The following is a 24111-nucleotide window of genomic DNA, read 5'->3' as shown; positions in this document are numbered from 1 at the left end:
CTCACTGGCAGCGTCGTAGCATAAAGAGGTGCTTTTTACCCCAAACCCCAGAGGTAACGGAGAGGAAAGCTGACTGGCTGCAGAAGTGTCGCCGGCAGGGTGTGGTTCCTGGGGGGGCTGGCCGAGGGTCCCGGAGCAGCGCCCAAGGCCTCCCTGGCCCCGCTGGACGCATCTGACCTTCCCGAGGTGTACGACGCAGGCTGAGGGCGGCTTCCGTGAGAAACCGAGTTCACGTGCGGAAGCAAACCTTCCAGGTGGGCAGCTCGCAGCGCAGGCCCGAGAGGAGGCTCTCCTGATCCTCGGCGCAGGGGAGCTCAGCGATGCAGCCGGCAGTGAGGCGCTTAAAGGGATGAGGAGCCGAAGGAGACCCAGCAAGCGGGGCGAACGTCCCGTCCGACCTCGCGTCCTGGCCTGGGCTTGTCATCTGCCTCGCCCTGCTGGTGGACGGTTCGGCTCTCCTTTCCCTTCCTCGGGCCCAGGGGTCGCGGCAACTCTCCCTCGAGATCCGTGCTGCGTCGCGGACCCTCGCGGAACCCGGCAGCCAAGGCGGCAAAGACCGTCGGGCGCGGCCTCCGGGCCTTCCCGCGGGGTCCCCCAGGCTTCCGGCGCCTGGAGGTGGGGAGCCTCTCCCGCTGCCCCTCATCTCCCCTCACTGTAACCCAACACTTCGGGCAACTGGAGACCCAGATAGTCTTGTTAACTTGAAGTTTTCCTCCAGATTTATTAGCCCAGCGGAGCTGAGGGGGTGAGTGTTGATCAACGCCTCGCAGGTATTTCTTTAATTATTGCTCTGGCATCTCTCGGGCCTCATAAAAACCTGCCGTGCGAGTTAGTAATAAAGTCACTGTTTGTTTGTTTATTTATTTATTTATTTGGGGCTCCGGGGTCTCCTAAGGGGAACCTCTACCTTTGGCCATAAATCGTCGCCGCAGCCTTGATAATACTCTGCTTGAGCGGGAAGGCCCGGGGCTGCTGGCTGAGGGAGATTAAACTGTAATTAAACTTCGCTGTGAGTAAGGAGGGACAGAAAAAAAAAAAAAGATTGTGGTTTCATAAAGCAGAAAAGAAATACATTGACTGGTGTTTACAGCCCAGAGACTTTTTTTTTTTTTTTTTTTTGCCATCTCCCCGACTACAAAACAGTCTTATTTTTAGCCAGCCAAGGTTTTGCAAGATGCCGTATCAGCCACAGTTCTGTTCTTTGAAATAATTGCGCCAGGCTGGTCCTAAATCCCCAGGGAGGAACGGGAGGCGGGAGGGACCATTTCTCAAGCCTATGGTGCCGATGAAATTTGCCACAACCCGTATGAATTAGGTCGGTGCCCTCACGGAGTCCCACCTGATGGGGAAGGCGTTTAACTGGATCTTAATTGAACGTCCAGCTACATAATATCCTTTTGTTTAGGCTCAGAAATGGATTTTTTCAAACCTCCTTATCAGCGCAGCTATTAAATATTGTGGCTCTCGTGCTATCAGTCTCCGATCAGCAGCACAGTTAGTGCCTTTTACCTTCCAAGGAAGTGTGCTGGAGCCAGCTGGAGCACGAGAGGCAGGAGCTGGGGAAAGTCGTAATTGAAACAGGCGACGGCCTCGGCACAGACAGGAAATAAAAGGAAGACTGGCCCTCCAACGGATTAAATTAGATGTTTCAAACTCAGACAGTATCAGGAGGAGGAGGATGGGAGGAAGAAGGTAACAGTAAGTTCATTCAGCAGCTCCCTCCCCCGCCCCGCGGCCTCAGACCTGCCTCCTGCCCCGAGGGGTGGCAGGTCCCGGCTAATGTCACACCCTGTCCCTGCTGCCTGCCCTCTCCCGCCCAGAGTCCTTTGGTATTCCATTTCCATAAATTAGGCGTGAAATTACGTTGGGCTGAGGATCCATGATTTCAGCTGTTTTCTAGTTGGGAAGGAAAATCTTCCAGACCTAAAGCAAAAACATTTTTTAAAATATGCTTCCTGCCTATTAGGTTGAGATATGCCTATTACAGAAAATGCTTGCTTTGTAGAAACCTCTCTTCTTTCTACGCTCACGGAATTCTGTCTGGTCTCCAGTTCAAGGAACGTGTGTTGAGGGCCCACGGAACACACGCCCCTCCCCCCGCAACCGGAGCCGCTGGCCCCTATGCGTGTCTTAAGGCAGTGCTGGCACGTGCAGGATGCGGATTCTCAGTGAAGACCGTGCTGGCTGGTTAAAGTCTTCTCGGAAAGGAGTTGATTGTACGTTGTCATGTTCCAGGGAAACTTGCAGCGTTGTTAGTTTTCACCTTCTGCACATGGTAGCTCAGGTTTTCTATTCAGGCAACTGTGGGGCTTCGTGGAACACAATTTGCTTCAAGATCCAAGTGCGAAGTTAGTTACTAGCGATGCCTGAGACTTTGCTTTGTAAGGTCAGCGCCTATTTCACGGTCACCTCCGACGTCACTTACTTATGGGGGCGGGCAGCCGTGGATGCCGAATTTTCTCTGAGATATAAATAAACACACTGAAAGCTCCAGCAAGCTCAAAATAGGATAGCTCTCCACCATCCCCTCTTGAAAGCTGGAAACGTCGTGTCTCATTGCAGCAAATGGAATTCCAGCTTCGCGGGCTGGACGGGGCCGCTCTGCTCGAGGCTCCTGTGTTCCTCCCGTCTGTTCTGGGTGGTGGGGCGGCCTCGTGGGCTCCTGCATTAAGCCCTGGGAGTGTTCCCGTGCACACATCTGCTTCGCTGTGGCTGCCTCTGAAGGTGGTGAGGGGAGCTGGGGTGGGGACTCCGTCGTGTGGGTGGGTTTGCATGGAACATGTCGCCAGCTGGACAGCTTTACTGCTGTATTAAGGTTCCGGTCAAAGGGTGTGAATCGCGGAGGGTCGCGGGCCGCCCGAACTGCTGCTAGTGACTCGCATACCGAGCAGCTGCCCGGCCAGCAGGCCGAGTGCGCTCATCCGCGGGGGTGGTCCCTCTCCAGCGAGGGCAGGCTCTTGTCCACGTAAATCGCACGGCTGCATTCAAACTCGAAGGAGGAGACTAGCCATGCATACCTGTGTCCCCACAAAGGCCACGTGCTGAGCGTCCTCCCGGAAAGCTCCTTCCAGCACGGGCCTCGGAAAATGGGCACGTTTTACAGAGAACCCTGGCTTCCACACCGCAGGCAGGCTGTGCTGGCCGCCGGCAAGTGTTCCAGCGAGTGCCCGGAAGTGGACTGGGCTCTGAGCAGGGATGGGGCGCCTGCCTGACGCCAAGATCTGTGGCCTCCACGGCCCAGAACCGGACACAGCCCTTCGGGAGCCCCAGGCTGCGGAGCCCTCCTGTAGAAGCTCTCCCCGAAGTCCTCTCGGCGCCTCCTTGTGACTGTTCTCGGGGCCCAGGCTGCCCTGTGCCCTCTGCCGGGCTCCCCTGTGGTCACTGCGCCCGGGCCCGGGGGCGAAGGCTGGGCACCAGGATGTGCGGCAGGCCCGCCCTCGCCCTGGGCGCAGCCCCGGGGTGTCTTCTGCTTCAGGCCCCGCGAGGCCCTCGGCAACAGGCGCCTCATTCCCGTTGTCCCGGAGGAGGGTGCGGAAACCCCGGGCGGTTAGGGAAGCCCCGGGTCCGCAGCGAGGGGCTCGGGGACCAGGAGCGTCTTTCGGAGCGTCAGGCACGTAGACCGGCCGGACCTTTTTACTTTGTCTTTTTTTTTTTTTTTTTTTTTTTTTTGCCATTTCTAGGGCCGCGCCCACGGCATATGGAGGTTCCCAGGCTAGGGGTGGAATCTGAGCTGTAGCCACCGACCTACACCACAGCCACAGCAACTCGGGATCCGAGCCTCGTCTGCCACCTACACCACAGCTCACGGCAACGCCGGATCCTTAACCCACTAAGCGAGGCCAGGGATCGAACCCGCAACCTCATGGTTCCTAGTTGGATTCGCTAACCACTGCGCCACGACGGGAACTCCCTGGACCTTTTTACTTTGGAAAGCTAGTCATGCGGCAGGAGTGGTTCCGAGGGGCCATGGAGCAGCCTCGTGGGGAGGGGCCAGGGCAGGTGCTCTGTCCGCAGAGACAGCTGTGGACAGTCGTGACTTTTACTATTAAGGTACATCGACACCAGGTGTGACTGACACCCAGGTGGGACCCTCGGAGAATTAGTTCAGATTAATCTCTAATGGACAGGAATGCGGAGGGGCCGTTTGGAGCGGGGGAGTCCCCAGGCCAGGGCTGGCCCCTGCGGCCCTCGCGAGCGTCCTGACACCCGAGAGCGGTGAAGGGGCAGCACACAGGCAGTTACAGCGCCCCCAAAGTTTCTCTTCACTCCCCTTTGCGTCCGTGCGGGAGGGGCTGCGACGTCTCTCCCTTCTAGAACAGGATGGAGGAGCCTGAGCCAGAGGCCTCTTCTCTTGCCTCCTTAGCCTGTTTTGAAGATAATGAAGCCCCTCTGACTTAAAATAAAGGTGTATCCTGATTACTGTTTTCCTGTTTAGAAATACTCCCATTTGGGGTCTCAGATTTGAGAATGAAAGCCAGAGAAAGCAAGCGTGAGTCCACCAGGGCTGAGTCACACGTCACAACCCATCCTGGGAGAAGAGACACCGCCCGGCTGGAGCGTGGGCCTTGTCGGCACATGCACCTGACCCATGGCCCCACCGCCCCTCGCCTTATCACAGGGGCTTCATCCTGAGAAACTGGGCGTCTTATATTGTTCTTTCTTTTTTTTGGTTTTCTGGTTTTTTTGTTGTTTTTTTTGCTTTTTAGGGCCACTCCTGTAGCATATGGAAGTTCCCAGGCCAAGGGTCAAATTGGAGCTTCATCTGCAACCTACACCACAGCCACAGCAATGCCAGAACCTTAACCCATGGAGCGAGGCCAGGGATGGAACCTGTGTCCTCATGGATGCTGGTCGGGTTCTTAACCCACTGAGCCACAGTGGGAACTCCAAAACCAGGCATTTGAAAGTGACCCTGTTTTTTATGACCTGAGCAGATTGAAACCCAAACTGGTTAGGTGTGAAAAGTGCAGGTCCTTTGCGACTCTGTGAGAGACCTGCAGGAGGGCGTTTTCCAGGCGCGCCTTCGAGTGTGTGTGCACGCCAGGAAATAGCTCCATGACCTTCTCGCACTAATACCCAGTGAGTCAGAGACAAAGCTAGGGTGCCCTGCCAGCCATCAAAGAGCCAGAGTCCGACAGGTGACCAGACCTGTCCTGGTCCCTCGGAGGCTGGGGCACCGCTTTCCTCCGGGTCCATGTGGGCCAGTCGGTGGTGCATGTGGTGTCCACTCGGAGCCAGGGCCCCAGGTCAGAGCCGGCACTGCCGCTTCCCGCTGTCTCTCAACGTCTTCGTGCTTCCGTGTCTCCGCTCGTGCCGGGAACACCTCCCTGGGCTCCAGGGGGAGCAGCACGATGAACACAAGATTCTCGAGACCGTGAATGTGTCTGAACCTTGGCAGCTGTGACGGTGGTGCTGGTTTTGAGAGGTACTTGCTGCATCGTCTCCCAAACCAGAGCATCCAAAAATCACTGGAAGGAGAGCAGCACAGCGGACGTTTAGAATGATGAGCAGCAAGGTCCTGCCGTCCGGCACAGGGAGCCCCGTCCAGTCTCTCGGGATAGACCGTGACGGAAGAGGCTGTGAGGAAGGGAACGTGTATCTTGGTGTGACGGGGTCACTTCACTGTACAGCAGAAATTGACTCCACACTGTAAATCAGCTCTACCTACCTAAAAACAAGTCGCATCGTAGAAACAGGTCCGTCACGACATGCATTGCCTGAAGAGGGCGGTGAGAGGGTTCTTCCTGCCAGGCACGCCTGTGCCTCTGCCACCCCGACCCTAAGAGTCAGAGTACCCTCAGCACAATGATGAGCCCATGACCTTTGACGTGGGTGTGGTAGCACCATCCGTCCTGCTTTCTTGAGCCTTTTGAATAAACATATTTCATCAGAAGCGAGCGAAAGCATTTCCCTGACTTTTCATTAGTGAGTGGGCAGAGGGCCCCGCAAACGTGTCGATAGAGTGAAAATGGGGGCGTTTTGCCTCCTCAAGCCCTTTGCTACGACGAAAACAAAGTGAGCATTTGGATGTAAAACACAGCAAATGAATATTTTTAGTGTTTGTTAATTTTTAATTGAAATGAGGCAAATCAGTGGGTTCCTATGTTGCTAGGGGAGCAAATACACACAGGAGTTCAGTTTTCCAAATTTCCATGAAATTCGAAGGTTATGATTTGAGAAGTTAGGATCCCAAGGGGAGTTTCTGAAAGAGCATCAAATTTGAAAACCTAAACGTGGCTTGACCGTTAGGCGCACTGGGGAGCTTTGCAAAGCTCGGAGCTCCCAGGCTGCCCCCAGCCTGCCTGCCTGCAGCCCTCAGTGAGAAGCTGGGTGCTGCGCCTGCGCCCAGGTGACCCCGAGGGCACCCTTCTGGGAGAAGTGTGGTTTGGAACCTAGACCAGTTTCACTTTCTCATCGTGTCTTGGGAGCACTGGCTTAACGAGAAGTAACAAAGGCTATATATTTTGTCCTGCGTCTTTTCCTACTTGAGATAAAATGACCAGACACCCCAGTTCCCTGTAAGCCTCAGGGAGAAATCCAGAGGCTGGGTGGACTTCCGGAGCCCGTGTGGCAGCAGGTCAGCCCTGTTCTTTTATGAAGTCAAACTGAGGCCAGGCCCCTCCAAGGCTAGTGCACTTCTGGGAACTTTCCTCTGCTTGGTCCTTAGCTCTGGAGCCGTCACCGTTGACCACCGCATGGCTGTCCTTGGCTCTGGAGCCGTCACACTTGGCCACTGCGCGGTTTCAACCCCAAAACTGCCCCGGCTTCCTTTCCCTGATTTTGCCGACACAGGTGTATGTGTGTTTTCCCCTTGTTGGCACCACCTCAGCAGTCTATGCAGTGTTGCACTTTTCCAAGTCATTTCTCAGTGAATTGATTTCTTAGAGAATGCCTTGGATTGAGAAATACTCAAGGTAGAGTTGAAATAAATGTGAAGAAATGGGATCTGGAATGTAATTACTGTGGGAATCTCCGTGGATTTATCATAAACAAAAACAGAGCTCGGTAGGTGTTGGTTACCTTGTGAAAAAGCGGCTGGTAAATTCACTTCAAAAGTTAGGACAGGTGTCCCCTTGTGGCTCAGCGGGTTAAGGATCCTGCGTTGTCACTGCCGAGGCTCCGGGCGCTGCTGTGGCATGAGTCCGATGCTGGGCCCAGGAGCTTTCACGTGCCGGGGGCGTGGCCAAAGGAGAAAAGGTTAAGATAAACTCCTCACGTCGATCTACCTGCCGTGTCTTGTGGTTTTGTTGTGTTTCACTTTCTTCCCGTTAACACCCGCTCTCTTGAATACTGCTGTTTCGAAGTGTCCGCCTCCAGCCCCGTCCCTTTGCAACTAAGTCGTCCGCGCGCCGTCCTCTGGGCCCCCTTGTCCCGCCAGACCCAGGCCTGTTCTCCCAGGAGCTGAGTACAGGCATCTCCTTGTCTGTGCCCTGGACCATCCCACTCTGTTCTCTTGCGTCCTGAGTATTTGGGAGAAGCTCTGAGCTTTGGGGACAGAGAGTTTGTGTCATTCGGGTGCACTAAGCAGAGCGGGAGACCTGGCGTTGCCGGGGACCCTAACAGCACGGAGCTGGAGGCAGGGCTGGTCAACACCCGGGGCTCTCCCTGTGGCTTTTGAAGGTGGGAAGATGAGCCTTGTTCACAACGTTCTCCACGGTGGCCCCCACTGTCCCCCGGGGGGGCTCAGAAGCATCCAGATCACCTGGTCCTGACTACGTTCACTTAACCCAAGGCAGACCCCAAGTCCGGGCATTCTAAGGGCACACACCAGGTCCCCATTTCACGGACTTCTGGGAAGGGGCCATTGGTAATTTCCCACGCTGCTTCAAAGGGCTGTGGGAACTTATGTTCATCTGAGATTCGTGACTGTCCCGAAGGCAGCGGGAACTCTCAGGCGCTCCTTAATCCATGTCCCCACGCCCAGAACAGCCTCATACCTCCCCAAACTTGGTGGAGTAGAGAAGCCCACGCACATGCACGCTCGTGTGACCATGGGGTCTGAGACGGCCGGAGCGCCGGGGACAGAAACGTGGACTTTCTCACCACCCAGGACAGTGCGTCCCCCGAGGACACTTAGGAAGGCTTTTGTTGAGACTGGAAAAGCTCACTGTCGGGGCGAGTGTAGACAGAGAAAGGGGGTCAAGAAGCAAGCCCTGGGGCACGCCCGCCTGAGGAGCAAACACAGGAGCCCGGCCCGAGGATGGAGCGAAGAGTGAAAGCGCACGGCGGGGATTTCGGGGCCAGAGCGGGATGTTCTCGAATGACCCCCGAGGACCATCTCCCAGCACAGAAGCTCGAGGCTCTCGGGGCTGCAAAGCTTTACGAGCGTCCAGCTCTGTGGGCGAACAGAGACCTCACCAACGACCATGACTGTGCAATTTCGACATCAGGATTAAAGAAAAGCTCCTGAAACGTCCGGCAGTGCAAAGATCAGGAGTGAAAGCGGCGCTGTCGCTCCAGCGCTGAGACAGGAGCCCGTGGAGCAAAGCCCTCTACACTCTGGAAGTGATGTGTCCTCTGCGGTTCTAAACCTATTCAAGGCGTAAGGGACATTTTCAAGCATGCATCTGCTGTGTGTGTGTGTCTTTTTAGGCCACACCTGCAGCATGTGGAGGTTCCCAGGCTAGGGTTGAATTGGAGCTGCAGCCGTCAGCCTGCACCACAGCCACAGCAACGTGGGATCTGACCCATGTCTGCAACCTTCACGTCAGCTCACGGCAACACTGGATCCTTAACCCACTGAGTGAGGCCAGGGAGCAAGCCCGTGCCCTCATGGATGCTGGTCGGGGTCATTGGTGGTGAGCCACATGGGAACGCCCAAGCATGCATCATTTTTAAATTGTCCTACCCGCGCTTTTCTGAGCAAGCTGCTGGAGAATGTACCCCACCGAGACAAGGGGGTAAACCAAGGAAGAGGAGGCAGAGGACTCAGGAGGTGGGGACCTGACACAAAGGGAGGAGAAGGGCACTCGCTCTCGGGGCGACAGCAGAGGAAGCCGGAAGAGTCTGGCTGCAGGTCGAGAGCACACAGCCAGCCACTAAAGGTCGAGGCTTCAGGAGCTCCGTCTCTAGCAGAAAAGCCAAAGGAACAGTAAGTGTTCTGACGGGTCTCAGGGCGGGAGAATGGCATCTTTTTTTTTTTTTTTTTTTTTGTCTTTTTTTTGTCTTTTTGCCTTTTCTAGGGCTGCACCCACGGAGTATGGAGGTTCCCAGGCTAGGGGTCGAATTGGAGCTGTAGCCACTGGCCTACGCCAGAGCCACAGCAACGCGGGATCCGAGCCACGTCTGCAACCTACACCACAGCTCACGGCAACGCCGGATCCTTAACCCACGGAGCAAGAGCAGGGATCAAACCCGCAACCTCATGGTTCCTCGTCGGATTCGTTAACCACTGCGCCACGACGGGAACTCCGAGGACAGCATCTTTACAGAGGGTCGAAGGGTATGAGGAAAGGTACGAGCAAAAGTCATCCGAAGGAGAACCTCTCGTGATCGAGGGCGGCACGGAAAGGGAAGGGGTTTCGAAGGGCTGAGGTCGGGATTCACCAGCTGAGTCAGGAGTGAATAGTACCGACGTAGAAGTTAACAACGGCTCCTAGGAATCTGCATTTCACCAAAACTCGGAAAGTAACTGTAGAGGGAAAGGGGGGTTAAATTCTTAAAAGGTTTAAAAAACATGCTCCAAATTCCCTCGTGCTGTATAATAGGACGTCAGTGGTTAATGCCTAGAATGGATTCATCAAGCGATAAAAGAGTAAGTATAACGACAATTAGCAAACGGTTAAAAGTGTTGAAAGGGGCCCTGGAGTGTCTGGCAAGTTGGGAGGAGCGGGGAACAAGGACGTTTGTTTTTTATTACAGGTCTTTTAGCACTTTTTAATTTCTGACATCATTTACATGGAATATTTTGCTTAGTTTAAAAATTAATTAAAAAACCAGTATAATTTGGCTCTATGTTGTACACAGCATTAAATTTTAAAAATGTATTCAGTTTTTATCTTCACTAAACATACCAGAATGCACCCTATATTCCAAAAACAGGAAGTAAGGTTTTTGTTGGTTTTATTGTTTTACTTAAGAGCTAACTGACAAACAAGGATACATTAGTCTCAGAGCTTTTTAACGTTATGGACGCAGAGTAGACTTAGAGTGTCGTGTTAGTCTCTGCCGTACAGCACAGTGATGCCGTCATTCGTACTCTCTCTCTATATATATATGTACATTCTTTCTCTTCCTTTCCGTTCGGTTTATTACAAGATCTGACTGCACTTTCTCGTTGTGAATCCATCCTCTGTATGATAGTTTGCATCTGCTAACCCCCAGCTCCCAGCCCTCCCCCCCGGCAGCCGAGTCTGTTCTCTTGGGGTGCTAACGTTTGAAATCTCAACCACTTTTAACATCCAGGACCGCGTTATTGACTATCGTGAGTCTGGTAAGACGGGAATTCCACCTGCCCGGGAAGGAAGCACGTGAAGCTCTTGTTGCTGTCGACACCAGTGAGCACCCTTAGCGGCTGGGAACAGCCCCCCCACCGTGGCCCGAGCCAGGGCCCCAGGCAGTGACCTTGGGAGGTGGGCCTTGGGGAGAGAGCTGGACTTAGATGAGGGGGCGGCTGTGGGGATGCCCCTTGGGCTTAGTGCAGGAAGACGGTGAGGAGATGACCTGCTCCAAACCAGGAGGAGGCCGTGGCCTCCGCCCTCTGCCACTGTCCAGAGAGAAACGCCGGGTCTATGGTACTGCGCAGAGGCAGCGCGAGCCGGCCGAGAAAGACAAACGCGAGTTTACTGTCTTGGGTCTGGGGACTCCAGGGGGGACCTGCTCCCCGCCTCTCCCAGCCCCCAGAGGTCCAGACTCTGGGCCTCGGGCCGCCTTCCGCATCACATCGTGTCGCCGCGGCCCCTCCTGTGTCCCCTGCCCTCTCCCATCCCCCCGATTCCCTCAGAAGGACCTGTGATGAGGTCAGGACGGCCCCCCACCCTAGACCCTTCGTCACATCTGCAGCCGCGTGTGCCGGGTAAAGCCCCAGCTTCTCAGGGGAGGGGGTAGCACGTGGGCATCTGTGGGGACCATCGCTCAGCCTCTGGAGGTAAAAGGGAGCCAGCACCCCTCTGTGAGCAAACGGAACTGCTCCACCTCACCCCCAGGTGTCAGGACGGCCGTCACTGCAGTGACGTTTGCTCAAAACCACGTGTTCCCGGTGATATTCAGGTACAGAAGAAAACTCTAATTTCAGTTATAACTGTTGAAAACCTTGATATTTTAGAAAAATTTGGAAATTTTATAGATAATTTACCTTCTCTCCGTTAAGACGCGCAATAAGTCAACGGCAGTTAAGCGTTAGCTCCTCGCGTCAAAGGGCAGAGGCGAAGACCCCCGCCCGCCTCCTGCCGCTTTGGAGGAGCTTCAGGTGCTCTCCATCTGCACCTTCTCATTTGTGAAACGAGAGACCCCCGGCCTCAGCCTCGGGGGCTTGTGGGGGGTGCCTGGGAGGACATTCAGTGGGTCCGAGCTCTTACTGTTGTCACTTATTGATGGTTCATCGTCTTGACAGAGGGCTTAACAGCTCCTCAGCCCCTAGAGACGATTCCCAAGCCGCGTGCTGAGCGGTGCTGTTTAGGTTTTGTCAGCAGGCAGCGGGGTGGGTAAGGGTGTTGATGGAGAGGCTGAGGGAACGTTTCGAAGATGCAACGTCCTGTGCTGAAGTCGGAGAAAAACGTCTCTTTACAGATCCGAGGTGGGTGGAAACAATAAAAGCCATCAGCGTGCGTCGAAGGCATTTTAATTATAGGAGCTGGTGCATGTGAGTGTGACATAAGAAGGCCTGAGATCGCAGGGCACTCTTTTGAACGCAGCCGTAACTGAGCTGCGCCACCGACAGCAAGGTGTCCCGAGAGCACTTCGCTGTCCAGTCTCGTTAACCAGGGCGCTAAAGAATTGAGCTGGCCCGTGTCCCTCTGTCCTGGACGGAGGTGCCACGTCCTGGGCATCAGCAGGAGCTCCTTCCTGATTCCCGGGGGGGCTGCTGGAGAGCGCAGGGTGGGGCCCCGCCGTGCTGGGCAGCCCACCCTCAGGATCAGAGGGCTGGGGCTCTGAGCCAGGGGAGGTCACCCGCCTCTCAGCCTCAGGGGACAAGAGCGCTGGAGACCGAAGCTGAGCACATAGCCAAGAATTCAACCCGTCAGGTGCCTGCCGAGCCCCCAGGAATAACACCGGGCACCACAGCGGGGCTCCCTGGTTGGTCACCACGTCGATGTGTGGGAGGGTTTTGTGTCCTGAGGACACGGAAGCTCCAAGCTGGACCCTCCCGGCCCGTCCTTTGTGTGTCCCCATTGCCTGGTCCTGGTTCGTGTCCTTCACATACCTGGGGTTCTTTGCTGAGTTCTGGGTCGTTCCGAGGAACAGCAAACCTGCGGGGGGTCGTGGGAAGCCCGGTTGGTTGCTGACCGGTCAGGATCACAGTGGCTGGACTGCCCGTGGCTGACCTTAAACGGAGGGCAGTCTCCTTGGGAGCCGTGCCCTTTAATCTGCGCGCTGGTTCCGGGCGGGCAGTGCCAGGAAGCTGCAGCAATCACGCGCCACCAGATGGAGGGGGTGAAGGAAAGGCCAGAGACCCGGGACGGTTGACTAAGTCGAGCATAGGGTTTTTGGACATTATTTGACCCAAAACACGGAGTTGCATCAGAGGCCTTTGCACCAGGGGAGGCTCCTGCCCTGTGGCCCAGAGAGGGCGGGCCTAGAGTCTGGCTGCTCTTCTCTTCCTTGGAGCCATGCTACCCTCCCTCGCAGCCCTGTTATCCGCCCTCCTGGCTGGTTCCCTATCAGAAATGGCCTCTTCTCCAGTTTCCCCAGATCTTCTCAGGCGTTTCTGCCAGAGACAGCATCGCAGTCACCCACGCCTCTCAGGAACCAACACAAAAGCCCCAAACCGGAATCCATGTGTGCGCCCCCGCCCCCGCCTGCTTTCTGATACACGCTGCACCTGTGCCCCTCCCTCTGGGTCCTTCAGCCCGCCCCCGCCCTCACCCCCACCCCCACCCCACCCATCTGCACACTGGGCGCCCCCGCACCCCGACTGCGCCCTGGTGGGGGCCGCCTGGGCCCTGCCTCATGACTCACGGTTTCCTCTCTGCCTGCGTTTGGCCGGTTTGCCAAGCCTTTTCTCCTTGCCAGTTCTAACCTCTGGGTATTAGAATTCCAATTTGACATCTGCGCGACTGGGACTTGAGAGTGTAGGGACCTGCCAAGTTTGCCTGCTGCCCCCACTGGCTCCGCCCCTTCAGGATCCGCCACACCAGGCCCCCCCCCAGGATCTGCCCGCATCAGGCCCCAACCCACAAGGCTCCACTCAGCAGTGCCCCCCCCCAGGCCCAACCCCCTATGGGCTCTGCCCACACCAGACCCCGCCCATCAAGTCTGCCCCCACCAGGCCCCGCCCAGCAGGCTCCACCCCCACAGGCCTCGCCCCACAGACTCCACCCACCCAGCCCCCCGCCCGCCCGGCCCCACCCCTCTAGGCTCCACCCCCAAGGGGCCTGTGCGCACCTGCTTTCCTGGGGTGGGTGGGGACGGAAACCTCAGTCACCAAGCCTACAGAGGTGCGAGTCCCGCAAAAGATGCGCCGCACAAAACCCCTCTTTTTGTCTAACCACCCGTTGCAGACGACTTGTGAAACTGACTTTATTTCTTCTTTAGAGCTGAATTCTCTTTTTGGTAATTGGAGAAAGTGTCCTTCTACCTTCCTCACATTAAAGACACGTCAGGCACCGGGGGCTTCCTTGCCTACCGTTTTCATGTGTTTGGGTCTAGAGACTTACGGTTAATTTTGTTGTAAAAAACAGGAAAGCCAGTTGACGTTTAAACGTTGAACGTACCCGTGAACCCGAGGAGCGTCTCAGGGCCTGTGGCTCCCTTCTGGTGGGTGAGGTTCCCGTTAGTGGCAGCCAGGACTGAACCGCCTCGGGGACCAGGGATGGGGCCTCCTGTTTGCGGAGATGGACTTATCACATGGTTAGCAGCTGGGATTTATGTGGAGCCTCGTTAAATAAAACAGCAGTGCAGCCACCTCCTGCTGGAATACACTTGGAGGTACAGTACCTGCGTTTTTCCAATTCTAGCTGGTCTTTTATACTTTGTTTTATGTCTCTCTCATTTTTCTGACTGTTCTTGACATTTTCTGACCTCACAGTACTTTTATTATTATTTTTATTGCTTCTATAACAATGATAACTTAAGGGCCTGATTTATAGGATGACAGCTTAGCCAAGGGGGAGATTAAGGCATACCCCAAAAGCACGCCGTAAATGCTCAGGTCTGTCAGCCTTTCCTTTTCATTAAGTGGGAGACTCTCGTTCCGACACACATGGGTTTGGAGGGTCACGCGTTAACTGCGGGATGGTGTTTGCAGGGCGCGGGGCCATGGGCCGAGAGCTGGGGACAGCTCATGCTGTCTGGGCTGGCCATCACGCACACCACCAGTTTACTCAATTTCTGTCTTTCTTTTTCTTTTTTCTTTTCTTTTGTGATTTGTAGTCCTTCTTTCCTTCTTCCTCTCTGAAGTCATTATAATTTTCAGAAAATTATGAGGAAAATGCCACGAATTATGGACAAATTTCCTTGATGGTAGTAATTTCCACAAGTAACTGTCTTGTTTGGGAGGCGCCAGACCTCCTGCACTCATTGCAAAAGCCAGTGTCCCGGGAGGGTAGGTGGCGCTGCCCTGAGGGCTGTCAGCCTCCACGCTCAAGTGGCAGCACCTGGGCCCACACACCCACCAGCAGGCGAGGCCGAGCTGCGTTTGCTGGTGAAATCTGGGCGTGGACCCTGAGACTGCGGTGCCCAGCTCCCCCTCCTGCCCCCACGCCTCAGCCTTCCTCTGGACGCTGCCAAGTGCCGGCCTGGCCTCCGAGTGCTTCTTGGGCCCGAGCCCAGCCCCGCCTCCTCTCCCCAGGTCTCACTGGTGCCTCCCCCGCGGGCTCCACTTCCTGCAGGCCTCGCCCGGTTCTCCACCACCTGCACTGCTTCTCTCTTTCTGAATCATAGTTTTCAGCCTCGTCGATGGTTGTGATTCCATGAACTTTGGTGAACTGAGTTGAACTGTCTGTGGCTTCATTGTTTTACCACTCCCGTGGAGTTACTAAAATGCCGTCGTGCGTGCGGACTAGGCGGTGCGACCTTGAGTGCCCTTGGGCGGACTTTCCAAGACAGCCCTGGACGTTGGCATGCTTGCTGGGTGCCTTTTCCCCGTACCCACTGGCGTGTCCAACATCTCACGCTTGTCTAGTCTTTCCACTTCCTGGCTGAGAACGCCTCTGCCGGCCCTTCAGCTCCTTTACCACTGTCCTGGCTTCATTCCTGGGAACGTGTTTTACCTCCTGGCAGGAGGGACTAGGCTTGAGCAGAGAGCAGGCCCTGCCGGAGCTCAGAGGTCTGAGCACGTCACTCAGTGTGACAGGTCACAGTCCTTGGATGGCCGCAGTCACAGTTGCCACCCGCGCGCTTCTCGGAATCTGAGCTCGCAGCCGCAGTCAACACACACCTCTGGACACGGGAGTCCAGCCACCAGCCTGGGCGTCGTCCACCTCAGGCCCAGACAACAGCCCTGTCCACACTGCCGACCCAAAGCATCCAGGAACGAAGAAAGTACTTTTAGGACTAAGGTTTGGGGGAGTGTTTTGCAGGCACAGTGACCCTAACAGTGACAGGGGGACCAACCCAGACGCCCCGGCTGCACAGAGTCGCACCTGGTCACACGTCCACAGCATCGTGCTCCACGTGTGACCGCCCCCTCCCTCCGATGGGGAGCAGCCGCTGGGAAGGTTAGAGCTCATGCTTTGCTTGCTGGTGAGAAGAAACGGAGGTGGGGCCCGGCTGCCCTCTGCAGGGCCGGCTCCCCCAGACCTGTCCCTGGGTCGCAGCAGCTTGCTCCCGGACGATGGCTCCCGGTGCCCGTGCTTCCCTGGGACCCAGGGCCTGCTCCGGAGCAGAGTGACCCGTCAGTCCCCAAGCTGGAGGCCAAGGTCCTGAGCCACTGGGGATGGAGAACCCACGGTCCCTGAGTCAGCACCGGGGCCGCCAGTAACACCCAGTGAGCAGAGGCCGCAGGGACCCCTCGCTTCTGTGTGTTCCCCGCCGTGCAGGGCTGCGGCCGCCGGCCTCAGGGCTACTGAGCACCTGAAACGGGGCCGGTTCTGCCTGAGATCGCGATAAATGTAAGCTGGACACTAGATTTCAAAGAGTACGGAAAAGGAGTTCCCATCGTGGCTCAGCGGTAACCAGTCTGACTAGGATCCATGAGGGTGAGTGGGTTAAGGACCTGGCGTTGCCCCCAAGCTGCTGTATAGGTCACAGATGCAGCTCAGATCTGGCAGCTGCAGCCCCTATCCACCCCCTGGCCTGGGAACCTCCATTTGCTGCAGGTGTGGCCCTAAAAAAAAAAAAAAAGACCAAAAACAAACAAAAAGAGTACAAGGAGTTCCCGTCGTGTCTCAGTGGAAACGAATCTGACTAGGATCCATGAGGATGCAGGTTCGATCCCTGGCCTTGCTCCACGGATGCAGGTTCGATCCCCGGTCTTGCTCCACGGCGTTGCCGTGAGCTATGGTGTACGTCACAGAAGGGGCTAGAATCCTGCATTGCTGTGGCTGTGGTGTAGGCCAGCAGCTACAGTTCCCATTCAACCCCTTAGCCTGGCAACCTCCACATGCCGTGGGTGCAGCCCTAGAAAGATTTGTTTTTTTTAAAGTACAAAAAAGAACTTCAGATAGATATCTCAGCAATGGTTTCTGTGAATAGTAATAAGCCTTTGGGTATATTAGATTAAATAACATCATTAAAATTCACTTGACTTGTGTGTTTTGTTTTGTTTTGTTTTGTTTTTAATGGCAGCTCAGTGGTGACAGAGGGTGTGTGGTGACAGGGCTGTGCTGAGACTTTGAGATGCAGGCTTGCCCCCCAGCACACATCCCCCCGCCCAGGCCCGGTGCCATCCCAGGGTGCCTGGCCTTGACCTCCACGAGCACAGAGTGGGCTGTCCTCAGGTCAGGACTTCGCTACGCATCCTTGACTGGATTTCCTGCCTGTCACTGAGGCATCGGAAAGCTCGAGAGTCCATCGCGGGCCTCAGTGGCCGGGATCCCTGGTCGGTTAGGCTCCTCAAGGCAGTGAGGCTGTGACGCCACCTGTTACAACTGTGCTTGACATCAGGCTTCCAGCTGATAAAGCTGCTCTTCTTCCTGCTCGTCAGAATGCTTCTTAAGCCACCATCTCCACAGCTCTGTTTTTATTCACTTGTACTTCATGCTGAAGGTTTATTAAGAGTACAAATAAAACCATGTTTTTAGTCGTGTTTTTCAGTCATAAAGCGTCTGGATTCGTTACGGCCAGAGACGGTCATGAATGGCTTTGCTAACCCTGTTTGGCTCATGTAAGTCTCTGCTGGAAACTAATGGCTCAGCTCTTAAGCCTGTGGGGTTTTCTGGAGGCTTCAGCCAGCATGCTTTTATTTTGATCCTTGCCTTGCTACACTAAAAAGTCAGTGTTTATGAGAATAAAATGCATGCTGTAACACAGGTTATTTCTATATCAAAACAGCTCCGGCCAACTCTTTTTCTCTCTGCGTGGTTTCTGATGGTCACGTTTCAGACCGAGTTGCCCAGTTTTGTCCGTGTGTAGCAGTGATCCGCTCTCTGGACCTGAAAGGCATTTCTGGGATGGAGCAGCTTGTTTTACCCGTGACGCAAGGGAGACGCAGCTGCCCTGTGCTCACTCACATACAAGAAGCAAAAGTCCAGCCCCTCGTGGGCACTGCACCGGCTTGCTTTCTTCTCTGTGGCCCCTCGAAGGGGCGGCGGCGGTGGTGGGCGTGGGGGATGCCGGTCTCACGAGGCGAGGCGGTGAGTCCCGCCGGCCTCCCAGCCTCTCCGCCAAAGGTCCACCTCCCTGAGCCCTGACCTCCCGCCTGGGCCGCTCGCCGTCGTCCAGCCAGGGTCCCCCCAGCGCTGGACAGACACTGGACATGCTCGGGCCGGGGGTGGGAAAGGAGGATTGTGGGGACTCGAAAGGGAGCTTTGCTGGACTCCGTTTCATATCATTCCTGCTTAGAGGGTCCTTTTTTTTAAAGTCGGCAGTCGTAAATAGCCCACCTGTAGGATGCAAAGTATAACTTTTATTACAGCCACTTGAACTTCCCAGTATTTTACTGGTGTCAGGGCCCTGAGTCAGGGTGAGAAGTTTCCAGGGTTTTGTTTTTTTAAGACTGGCCCATCCAGCCTGACCACCTGCCTAATGATCCCAAATCCAGGGCTGGCCGTCGACCCCCGGAAAGGGGCAAGACTTGTAAGTCCCAGGTGGTGACCTTGGCAGGTTAACATTTTCTGCCGCTAAAGCCAAGGCGCCTGGTGTCCTCCGAGCGTGTGTGTCTGAGGCGCACGTTCCCGCGAGCGCCCCAGCCGAGCTGCGTGGTCAGGCGGCGGCACCGATGCCTTCAGTGCATTTTCCGTCGTGACGCCATCACTGTCTCTCCTGGGTGACACAGATGGCACTTCTTAGGGAACAAGGCGACCTTGGCTTGGTGCAGTGTGCGTTTCGTTTCGGCTCACACCTGGTGTCCGAGTGCGTGTTCCAGAGTCTGTGCCTGCCGTTTGGATCATTTCAGTCAAGCGGCTCGAGACCTGTGCGTCTCATGTTCCTCTGATGTTTATCAGGTCAGGCCCAGGGTGTGGGCGCGGGGGCCCCCTGCCCCTCAGGGGCCCCAGCTCCAGAGCCAGCGTCCAGCGAGGCCGCACCGTCCTACTTTGGGGACAGCGTCCCAGAGTCTTGGAACTGTGCCCTCAGGCCCAGGCTGTGCCCGTCAAGCCAGTTCTCTCCCCGCCGACCCCGCTTTCTGATGGAAACAGCAGGGCCTCTCTCAGCGTGGATCTGGGAGTTAAACGAACTCAAACCCAAACCCGAGCAGCCGGAGGCTGCCCACGCTGGCCAGGCAGGCGGTGGAGACACCCTGGCCAGGGCCCGGGGCCGCCGGCTGGGGGTTAGGGAGGAAGGCGGGAGTAGGGGTGCGGCAGGGCCTGGCAGGCGCCCTGCAAGCGCATAATAACCTTGCTCTGGAAAAGGTTTCACTTCGCTTTGACGGGCATGCGACTTCCCCGCATCGCCTCCGTCCTAGCCACCTTCTCCTTGCCAAGAGGGAGTTAAAATCGGCAACTTTCAGAGTCCGATGTTGAGTCTGAGGCACCTCTGGCTCTTGGTCCCCTGCTGTGGGTGGTACCACGTCGGTGTTTCGTGATATTCCCACTGGCTCCAGAGTTTTATTGGTCCTGATAACCGAGACTGTCAAAGAGGGTATTAGAAGATTAAGGTTTGGGGGCATTTCATGGCCTCTACAGAGATGAAAAATAATGATAATTGTCCTTGCCCAAGATAACCTCGAAAACGCATGTTGGCGAAGTGTGGAGATTACTGTGTCTGGGTCTGCGCATCTAGAAGTGGTGACTCTTGGAAGTTCGGTTTGGGCGTTTTGTTGTTCCTTCTTGCTTTTTTATACATGTAACTAGGTCTTTTGCTAGAAATGTCTTTGGGCTGAGTTGGAGTAAGGAAGTCAATGAAAGAGTTGGCCCCAATTCTGTGAGTCTGGACTCCACCAGGCCAAGTCCCCTTTCCTCCCGTGCAGTTTCAGTAGAATTCCATTGAATTAATTTCACTCGTAATGAAATCGGCTCTATTTCAAGCCTGCAGCTCTCAAGTGCTTTGATCCAAGCACAACAGCCAGGGCTGCTCAGCCTGTTGGCCTTGGCGCGGGTGGTGGGACAGGATTTGTGTTTGAAGTTAGCCTGTTCCACCCTGCTCATCAGTATTGCAGGACAGCTGGGATTCGCTGAAAATCAGCCTTTACCAAAGGGGGGGAAAAATTGCTGGTTTAGAAGATCATGCTCCCAAATCCTTCCTGCTGTGATACCATAAAACTGTGAAAGTCTCCAAAACCACTGGGCTCGTTGGAACCCAGGGACCACGGCAGATTTTGCTTCCTGAAATGACGGTGTAGCAGGGTCCAGCCCCTGGGGGCCAGTGGCCGCCGGATCCACATGAGGTGACTGGGCAGGGAGGAAGATGGCAGGGGACAGCAGAGGGCCGCCCACGTTGCCGGGCAGGCGGATGGAGCGGCTCGGGCTGGGGGCGGGGAGGAAGGCAGGATGTTTCTGTCTGATGGCCCAGGCTCCTCGGACGGGCTGAATGTCCCAGGGGCTGGAGACAGGGACACAGGCCCTTCTGTGTCCCCCAGACCCCGCCAGTGCAGTGGATCCCCTGGAAGTCGTTTGGTTGGTAGCAGGTGTTGCAGTTATGGGATCTCTGTGTCCCCCGTGCTGGGACTGGCTGGTCCCAACAGGACCTCGGGCCACTCATGTCGTCACCCTCCCCACAGGGGACCGATTTGCCCGTGTCACACATTTCCAGAGATCAGAAATTATTATTTAGAAAACAGAGCTTTTACTTATCCTCAAAATATCTTCTCATCTGGAGCAGCACTGGCTGCACGTAGAGCAGGTGCTAAACCTGTTTGGGTGACCACCCTGTGCCGTGTGGCAGGTCCAGGCCAGCTGCCTGGTGGCCTGGTTCGTCCATGACCCTCAGAGGTGTGAACTTCGTCGCTGGTGTTACTGTCCTCTCTGGGTCAGAGGGACAGGGCGGCTCATGGGCCTGGGGGCGGGGGCAACCAAGGAGCATGGCCAGGACACCTCCTGTCCCGGGGCAGCCTCCCACGGACGGACGTCCCCACAGCATCTAGTCCACTGTGTCCTGGAAAACCGCAGCCAGGTCGTCATCTCTGGAAGCTTCTCAGGTTGCTCCTGGTTCTTCCGTCGAGTCTGGAAAGGGCCTGGGGCAGAAGGCTCCCGGGCTCTGACCCTCAGAGGCAGCTGCCCAGCTCCAGAGCAGCAGTCAGGAGACCACACCGGGTCTGCGGCAGCAGGGCCAGGGCTGGAGGGTGGCTTAGAGTCAGAGGGGAGCCCTGGGTCGGAGGGCAGCCAGGTCAGAGGGGGGCCCTGGGTCGGGGGGGGCCCAGGTCAGAAGGGGGGCTCTGGGTCAGAGGGGTCTCAGGGTCAGAAGCGGGGGCCAGGGCCTGGGAGGAACTCTGGGTCGGAGGGGGCCCAGGGCAGGAGACACCCATCCTGAAGTTTCCCAGTGGGTGGCACCGTGGGTCCGGGCTGGAAAGTAGCCACCAGGGAGACCTGCCAGAGAAGGGCCAGCCTGGCGTGTGCGCTGGGCGGTGGGTCCAGGGACAGCCTGGGAGGCCGTGGCAGCTGCGGCACCGGGCAGGGCAGCCTCCTGAAAGGCCAGGCACAGCAGGAGGAAACCTGAACCGGGAGGGCCCAGCGTGTTGGGCTTGGAAAAACATTTTCAAGCATTTTTCTGCCTTAAAGGAAAAAAAATCGAAGGGGCCAAGTTCTGTTGGTGGAGCTGGTGCAGGCCTGGCGCACGCCGGTCGGGCCTCCGGTCGCCGCCTCGCAGAGGTCTGAACTGCGGACGTCAGCAGGCCTCTTCCTGGCTGGCAGGAAGGGAGCGTTCCCTCCGGGGACAGCAGGAACCGTGGAGCCGGGGCAGAAGCCTGGGCCTCCCTCGCGAGGCTGCAGCAGAGTGAACGGAGGCCCCCGCGCTCGCTCTTACTCCTCTCGTCCTGCGGCCGGGGCGCTGGCGGGATGTCTGCTTTATGGCGTGTTTTGCAAACGGGCCTGTTGGAGATGCTGGGCCGCTCGGGCCGCCCAGGCTCCGGGTCAGGAAACGGGCCCCTCCCTCCCGCCGCGGGGCTCCAGCCGCGGGGCGCAGGCCTCGTGCGCTCTCTGCCGTCGCCCTGACCTTTCAGGTGTCAGAATCATTGGCTCCAGCCCATGTCCCCTGGTCCTGAGCAGGCAGTGATCTACGCTGTCACTTTAGCCCGTGCTCTCTTGACCCGGGGGTCACAGGGGCCCGGGTGTAACCGAACCCAGCGAAATTATTCCCTCACCTGTCATAGAAATAGTCATCCTAGCAAAATGAGACCCAGGGGGGCTTTTGGAGAGGTGTTGAGAAGGCCAGTCTAACTCGATCCTTTATTCGCGTTTTAAGGAATGCAGTACTGTTTTGGCACCCTATCAAAATAAAACAAAGTTCCATTTTTCAACTTCTTTTTTTAAAGCGTGCACCCCTGAGCTTACAAATGCTTCTTTGTGGCCTTCTTTATTGAAATTTCCATTCAGCTCTTCCATCTGTTAGCTGTGTTTACCACTATTTCTAGGGAAAGAATTCAGCATTTCACCTTTATTTGGGGTGTAAGGTCATAAAACTGTCTGGATTATTTCAGCTATATTTATACCAAACTTAATATTGCTCCTTTAACAGGTTTAAAGCTTTTGCTTCCCTGGTTCATTATGCAGGGTGAGCAGCCTGAAGAGACCAGTTTGTGTTTGAAACGAGGAGGGCGCTTTCCCCTCCTCGCCGTCCGCCCCGCGCCCCCAAGGAGGCCGTTTCCACGCTGTAACCTTCACCCAGAGAAGCCCCCTCCTCCCGGCTGCAGGCCCGCAGGGCTGCGTTTCTGGGGCGCATGCTTGCTCACCGGGCGCCCTCTCCTAGGAGCGCGGATGCCCGTGGGATCGTAGAAAACTCCTGAGGCCACGGGTGTAGCACCCACTGCTGAAGCGAGGTCTCCCAGGCGGGGTTGCTCTGTGTGCATGTGTGCATTGCATAGATGTACATGTGCATGTGTGTTGTGTGCATATATGTGTGCACGTGTGCATACATGCTGTGTGCGTGTGTGTCATGTTCCCGTGAGTGCGTGTTGACATGTGCGTTGTGTGCATGTGTGTGTAAGTTGCATGCATGTCCCCAGCAGCCTGTGCTTTGAGGAGGCAGTCTGGAGCAGTGAAAGGAATGTCACCTTTGAAGCGGGCGGGCAGTTGCCGGCTTCCCAGGCTTATCGGGAGTCGTGTTAGCACAAGGATGCATCTGACCTCACATCTGCGCTCAAACAGGAGTGACGCAGTCTGGGTGAAGGCAGAGGGAGGGCTGGGCGCTTGTGGGGTGCGAACCCCGGGCCTGGCACCCACTGGGGCTCGCTAGTGATGGGCTCTCTTATCAGACCAACCCGGTTAAGGGTGACAGGACCTGTGTCTACACCTCGCTTCACACTGGTGGTTGTCTGACACCTGCTGTCGCGACCCCAGCCCCCTGGCCCCTGCAGCTGTCCTCCTGTGTTGCTGCTCCCTCGGCTGCTGAGCTCAAGTGAAGCCCCTGCCGTGTGGCCCGTGGTGGAGAGGAGGGTCCCTCTGCAGCAGCTCCTGGGTCATTCCCTGGGGAACAGGTGGGAAGCCGAGTGCGCGGATGGAAGAGCGCTTATGGGGCGCTCGAGGCTGCGATCCGGGAGTCTGAGCTGGAGCCTGGGAGCCAGGCGGCTCGGGTGACACTGCGGCCACAGACCGCTCGGGCCGTGTGAGGGGAGGCTCTGTAACCATAGGAGCAGCTTAGGTGTAAGTGGGAACACACACATCCTAACAAAACAGGCTCAGAGGACGGACGGCAGCCGCCCCAGGGCTCTGCAGACTCCCGGGGAGCAGAGGCGGGGCTCGGCCGCTGCCTGCCCAGGACCCTGCTTCCCGGCCATGTGTCCTCACGTCCCCATTGTGCCTGGCTGTCCGTTCACAGACCGATGGAGGTTCTGAGTCCAGGTGTTTCCTAACCTGGGTGCCCTTGTGGCTCCAGGATGGCGGCAGCACCAAGGCCTGTGCTGGCCTGGCGTGGGAGGCGGAAAGCAGACGCCAGAGGGAGCCGAGACCCCCTCAGGCCTCCCGGGCCCCCGGCTTTATTTCACTATAAAGCCAGAAAAGACTAAACATTCGCTTTAGAAAATTGAGGGAGTCCCCTTGTGGCTCAGTGAGTTAAGAACCTGACTAGTATCCATGAGGACATGGGTTCGCTCCCTGGCCTCATTCAGTGGGTTAAAGATCCGGTGTTGCTGTGGCTGTGGTGTAGGCCGCAGACGTGGCTTGGATCCCGCGTTGCTGTGGCTGTGGTGTAGGCCGGCAGCTGCAGCTCTGATTTGACCCCTAGCCTGGGAATCTCCATATATGCTGCAGATGCAGCCCGAAAAGA

At 56.4% G+C, this 24111-nt stretch overlaps 1 protein-coding gene and 1 long non-coding RNA gene across 6 annotated transcripts in view; one reads left to right on the top strand and one right to left on the bottom strand.

Annotated features, from left to right (window-relative positions):
• The window catches only part of LOC106504294 (uncharacterized), a 31927-nt gene extending 19434 nt beyond the window's left edge, over nt 1-12493 (bottom strand). Inside the window, exon 1 of the long non-coding RNA XR_014809440.1 lies at nt 12362-12493. This is a non-coding gene — a long non-coding RNA (uncharacterized LOC106504294). The remainder of the gene's footprint in view (nt 1-12361) is intronic.
• GMDS (GDP-mannose 4,6-dehydratase) overlaps nt 1-24111 on the top strand; it is a 434734-nt gene that overhangs the window by 319084 nt on the left and 91539 nt on the right. The window lies entirely within an intron of this gene.

The sequence above is a fragment of the Sus scrofa genome, chromosome 7 (assembly GCF_054392235.1).
Source record: "Sus scrofa isolate SSC_HxYL_T2T_F1_AM1 chromosome 7, Sscrofa_HxYL_maternal_Yorkshire_Landrace_v2.0, whole genome shotgun sequence".
Lineage (NCBI taxonomy): Eukaryota > Metazoa > Chordata > Mammalia > Artiodactyla > Suidae > Sus > Sus scrofa.
The sequence above is the reverse complement of the archived record's forward strand: the minus strand, read 5'-3'. Positions and strand labels throughout refer to the sequence as shown.